Raw genomic sequence first — 6,665 nt, forward strand, 5'->3', positions numbered from 1 at the left:
GCTATTACGGTGCCGCAGAGTCTGATTATTCTCCGTGGCAACAAAAGTTCCTGCAAAATGATTCAGATGATCCATCTTCTCGAAATTTTTCACATTTGAGGATATTCAGGCCCTGAAGACGGCTGCCAACTTATTTTTGATCGCAGTAGTAGCGCCACCAACTGGTTAAAACAAATATAAATTATTTTCGTTGATGTTTTTCTCCGGGCATGTTAACAAAATCTACCTTATATTTGCTCGGATGAGTGTTTAGGCCTTGAGCATGTCACAATACGAAAGTCTTTCGCCTTCTTCAGAGTGTCACATGATGGTGTCTTGTGACCCGCCTTTATCAGCTGATGTTCCATGAGGGCGTGACTTACCTGTCACAAGAATGAAGGCAAGTCACGCCCCCCGCTGTCCGTTCACTCCGCCAAGATGCTGGTCCAGGTGGTAGAGAGGATGAAGGCTCCCTTGTCTCTGTTCATGGTTTTTATGCCTTGCTTGCAGATCTCAATGGCCTCTCTGATCCAGCGCTGTTGTCTGTTCTCTTCTGTGCGGATGACCCTGCCCTTCTCCCGGTCCATGATGTGGTTTTCCCTTTTGCAGTGGTCAGTGATTGCTGATTTGTAATGTTCATGTTGTGCTTGTTCTTTTACTGCTCTGATTTTTTTCATTTTTTTGACAGGTAAGTCACACCCTCATGGAACATCAGCTCAAGACACCATCATGCGACACTCTGAAGTAGGCGAAAGACTCGCCGAAACATGTCAGGTAAAAAATTAACCTAAAACATAATTGTCTGCTTTTAATGAATCAGTCAAATATCAATAATAAGAAGACAAAATGAACCTAATACAAATAAATGAATGCTTAATAACTCCCCTGCACATGCTCCTAAAAATCCAAACCTTCACCTGTAAATAAAACGTCCCGACCTGAAGACATCTTAATGTTATTATTTTGTTATACACACAGTGCCGCCAAGTGGAATCAAAAATTTGTTTTTATTTTAATTGTCACGTACTGCACGGTGCCCTTTCGACGAATCCGACTGAAAATTAGTCAGAAAAGACTCAAGACAATGATCTTACTCTCTGCCGAATTTTGTGACGTTTTGGCAAAAGGCGTGGCTATTACGGTGCTGAAAAGTCCGATTGTACTCTGTGGCAACAAAAGCTCCAGCAACATGACTCAGATGATCCTATCTTCTCGAAGTTGCACACATTTGAGGATACTTCAGCCCTGAAGACATCTACCAACTTATTTTTCATCGTAGTAGTAGCGCCCCCAACTGGTAAAAGCTAATACAAGTTATTTTCTTGGATGTTTTTCTCCGTGCAACTCAACAAGGTCGCCCTCATATATGCTCGGATGACTGTTTCGGCCATGAGGATGTCACAATACGAAATTCGTCCTTTTTCATGAAAAGTTGTGGGAGTGGCATTGCACTGTTCGGCAATAAAACAAAGCTGATTATGAGGTTCTAAATATGAACGACAACTCGTGAAACTTTACACACACATCAGGCCGAGCAAATTTATCAATATTTTATACGTTAGTTGTGCAGCTTTTTTGAAATGGCTCGCCATGGCCCTCGAGAAATGTTAAAAAAAAGCAGCTCTGGTTGAGTGTTTCACCTCGCTTTTTGTAAATTTTATGGAGTACAGTGAACCCTCGGTTATCGCGGTTAATGGGGACCGAGACCACCCGCGAAAACTGAAAATCCGCGAAGTAGCGGCGCACCTTCAAAAATGCTTAAAAAAAATATACAATATATATCATAAATATATAAATATATATATATATATATATATATATATATATATATATATATATATATATATATATATATATACGGGGAGAGAGAGAGTGAAATTCATGTTATAACAAAAAAACCAAATTATTATTAAAACGTATTATTTTTTTATTCCCCAGCCATTCTTTTTGTATTTATTTAATTACTCCGACTTTTACCTGCTGGTACGCCGTCCGGTGTGCCCTGTGAAATGAAAGGTGGCATTCTTTATTTATTTATTCATTTATTCATTCATAACTGACAGCCTCGCGCTCCGCTCGTGCCCGGGCAGAAGAGGTGCTCCAATTTGGCTTAACTGTGACACACGCCCGTCCTCCTCCGTCCGGAGCTTCCATTCGGTTAAACTTAGGGGCCGCTTGGCACCGCCCGTGCCCGGGGTAGATGCTCCTCTTCGGCTTACTGTGACGCGAGCATGCCCTCCTCCTCCGGAGCTTCCATTCGGTTAAACTTAGGGGCCGCTTGGAACCGCCCGTGCCCGGGGAAGGTGCTCCTCTTCGGCTTACTGTGACGCGAGCATGCCCTCCTCCTCCGGAGCTTCCATTCGGTTAAACTTAGGGGCCGCTTGGCACCGCCCGTGCCCGGGGAAGGTGCTCCTCTACGGCTTAACTGCCACGCACGCTGGCCGGAGCTCTGGTACGGTCCGAACCGCGCGAAACGTCGCCACCGATCGTGTCCGGGGGAACGTGCTCTTCTTCGTCCACTCTCCTCTTCGCCCACGCTCTTCTTCGGCGCACGCCGGCCGTCTAACCGCTCCAGCGCCCCGTCGTGCCGCTCGGCGAAACTACAATGCCCCCGAATATTTTTTAGACCCGCGAAGCACTGAACCTGCGAAAGGTGAACCGCGAAGTAGCGAGGGTTCACTGTATGTATAAGACCAAGACCTACAAAAAAGTCTCTTGGAGCAATGAGCTAGGTTTTACAGGAAGTCGGCCATTTTGAATTTACTTAAAAGGGGGCGGGTCACCACAATGGACTTTGTGTAGAAATTATTATTGGGGCCCGAGCAGCGACGGCGGCGAGGTCCCTATTGTTTTTGTAGAAATTATTATTAGGGCCTGAGCAGCGACCGCTACGAGGTCCCCATTGTTTTTGTGGAAATTATTATTATTTTTATTATTATTATTATTAGGGCCCGAGCAGTGACCGCTGCGAGGTCCCTATTGTTTTTCTAGAAATTGTTATTAGGGCCCGAGCTGCGACGGCTGCGAGGTCCCTATTGTTTTTGTAGAAAATATTATTACTTTTATTATTATTATTATTATTATTATTAGGGCCTGAGCAGCGACCGCTGCGAAGTCCCTATTGTTTTTGTAGAAATTATTATTATTATTTTTCCGATTGTTCGATCGCATTTTTGACCCCCGAAACATGCACAAAAACTCACCAAACTTGGCAGTCTCATCGGGCATGGCGAAAAATTTGATATTTTAACGTCTAATATGAACAGGAAGTGAGTTATGAATTTTTGAAAGTCCGACTTTTGCCCTTTTTTGCATGTTTACAGGGGTCATTCTTTTGCACCCTGATCCTAAAGGCTTCATCTGATTGCCTTAAAATTCTGTCTGTAGCATCTGAAGACCTGGCACAAACACTGGGGCTAAAATGTTTTGTTTCCGAAATACTATATGACGGGGGCGGGGCATCAAAGTTTTCACTTAAGATTTCCTTCGCCGCAATGGACAAAATGCTTAATAACTCTCCTGCACATGCTGCTAAAAATCCAAAACTTCACATGTACATAAAGAGTCTGTACCTGAAGACATCTATATGTTTATATTCAGTTATACACCTTGCGCCAATCAATATCATTTTTTACATTTTGACGTACTGCACGGTGCCCTTTTAACGAATCTGATTGAAAATTGGCTAGAAAAGACTCAAGACATTGATCTTACTCTATCCCTATTTTTGTGACTTTCCTTCGAAGGGCGTGGCTATTACGGTGCCGCAGAGTCTGATTATTCTCCGTGGCAACAAAAGTTCCTGCAAAATGATTCAGATGATCCATCTTCTCGAAATTTTTCACATTTGAGGATATTCAGGCCCTGAAGACGGCTGCCAACTTATTTTTGATCGCAGTGGTAGCGCCACCAACTGGTTAAAACAAATACAAATTATTTTCGTTGATTTTTTTCTCCGGGCAGGTTAACAAAATCTACCTTACATTTGCTCGGATGAGTGTTTAGGCCTTGAGGATGTCACAATACGAAAGTCTTTCGCCTTCTTCAGAGTGTCACATGATGGTGTCTTGTGGCCCGTCTTTATCAGCTGATGTTCCATGAGGGCGTGACTTACCTGTCACAAGAATGAAGGCAAGTCACGCCCCCCGCTGTCCGTTCACTCCGCCAAAATGCTGCTCCAGGTGGTAGAGAGGATGAAGGCTCCCTTGTCTCTGTTCATGGTTTTTATGCCTCGCTTGCAGATCTCAATGGCCTCTCTGATCCAGCGCTGTTGTTTGTTCTCTTCGGTGCGGATGACCCTGCCCTTCTCCCGGTCCATGATGTGGTTTTCCCTTTTGCAGTGGTCAGTGATTGCTGATTTGTAATGTTCATGTTGTGCTTGTTCTTTTACTGCTCTGATTTTTCATTTTTTTGACAGGTAAGTCACACCCTCATGGAACATCAGCTGATAAAGACGGGTCTCAAGACACCATCATGCGACACTCTGAAGAAGGCGAAAGACTCGCCGAAACATGTCAGGTAAAAAATTAACCTAAAACATAATTGTCTGCTTTTAATGAATCAGTCAAATATCAATAATAAGAAGACAAAATGAACCTAATACAAATAAATGAATGCTTAATAACTCCCCTGCACATGCTCCTAAAAATCCAAACCTTCACCTGTAAATAAAACGTCCCGACCTGAAGACATCTTAATGTTATTATTTTGTTATACACACAGTGCCGCCAAGTGGAATCAAAAATTTGTTTTTATTTTAATTTTCACGTACTGCACGGTGCCCTTTCGACGAATCCGACTGAAAATTAGTCAGAAAAGACTCAAGACAATGATCTTACTCTCTGCCGAATTTTGTGACGTTTTGGCAAAAGGCGTGGCTATTAAGGTGCTGAAAAGTCCGATTGTACTCTGTGGCAACAAAAGCTCCGGCAACATGACTCAGATCATCCTATCTTCTCGAAGTTGTACACATTTGAGGATACTTCAGCCCTGAAGACATCTACCAACTTATTTTATATCGTAGTAGTAGCGCCACCAACTGGTAAAAGCTAATACAAGTTATTTTCTTGGATGTTTTTCTCCGTGCAACTCAACAAGGTCGCCCTCATATATGCTCGGATGACTGTTTCGGCCATGAGGATGTCACAATACGAAATTCGTGATTTTTCGTGAAAAGTTGTGGGAGTGGCATTGCACTGTTCGGCAATAAAACAAAGCTGATTATGAGGTTCTAAATATGAACGACAACTCGTAAAACTTTACACACACATCAGGCCGAGCAAATTTATCAATATTTTATACGTTAGTTGTGCAGCTTTTTTGAAATGGCTCGCCATGGCCCTCGAGAAATGTTAAAAAAAAGCAGCTCTGGTTGAGTGTTTCACCTCGCTTTTTGTAAATTTTATGGAGTACAGTGAACCCTCGGTTATCGCGGTTAATGGGGACCGAGACCACCCGCGAAAACTGAAAATCCGCGAAGTAGCGGCGCACCTTCAAAAATGCTTAAAAAAAATATACAATATATATCATAAATATATAAATATATAAATATATATATATATATATATATATATATATATATATATATATATATATATATATATATATATATATATATATATATACGGGGAGAGAGAGAGTGAAATTCATGTTATAACAAAAAAACCAAATTATTATTAAAACGTATTATTTTTTTATTCCCCAGCCATTCTTTTTGTATTTATTTAATTACTCCGACTTTTACCTGCTGGTACGCCGTCCGGTGTGCCCTGTGAAATGAAAGGTGGCATTCTTTATTTATTTATTCATTTATTCATTCATAACTGACAGCCTCGCGCTTCGCTCGTGCCCGGGCAGAAGAGGTGCTCCAATTTGGCTTAACTGTGACACACGCCCGTCCTCCTCCGTCCGGAGCTTCCATTCGGTTAAACTTAGGGGCCGCTTGGCACCGCCCGTGCCCGGGGTAGGTGCTCCTCTTCGGCTTACTGTGACGCGAGCATGCCCTCCTCCTCCGGAGCTTCCATTCGGTTAAACTTAGGGGCCGCTTGGAACCGCCCGTGCCCGGGGAAGGTGCTCCTCTTCGGCTTACTGTGACGCGAGCATGCCCTCCTCCTCCGGAGCTTCCATTCGGTTAAACTTAGGGGCCGCTTGGCACCGCCCGTGCCCGGGGAAGGTGCTCCTCTACGGCTTAACTGCCACGCACGCTGGCCGGAGCTCTGGTACGGTCCGAACCGCGCGAAACGTCGCCACCGATCGTGTCCGGGGGAACGTGCTCTTCTTCGTCCACTCTCCTCTTCGCCCACGCTCTTCTTCGGCGCACGCCGGCCGTCTAACCGCTCCAGCGCCCCGTCGTGCCGCTCGGCGAAACTACAATGCCCCCGAATATTTTTTAGACCCGCGAAGCACTGAACCTGCGAAAGGTGAACCGCGAAGTAGCGAGGGTTCACTGTATGTATAAGACCAAGACCTACAAAAAAGTCTCTTGGAGCAATGAGCTAGGTTTTACAGGAAGTCGGCCATTTTGAATTTACTTAAAAGGGGGCGGGTCACCACAATGGACTTTGTGTAGAAATTATTATTGGGGCCCGAGCAGCGACCGCGGCGAGGTCCCTATTGTTTTTGGAGAAAATATTATTACTTTTATTATTATTATTATTATTATTATTAGGGCCTGAGCAGCGACCGCT

Source organism: Idiotropiscis lumnitzeri, unplaced genomic scaffold (assembly GCF_059441095.1).
Source record: "Idiotropiscis lumnitzeri isolate Australia: NSW breed Sydney's pygmy pipehorse unplaced genomic scaffold, RoL_Ilum_1.0 HiC_scaffold_143, whole genome shotgun sequence".
Lineage (NCBI taxonomy): Eukaryota > Metazoa > Chordata > Actinopteri > Syngnathiformes > Syngnathidae > Idiotropiscis > Idiotropiscis lumnitzeri.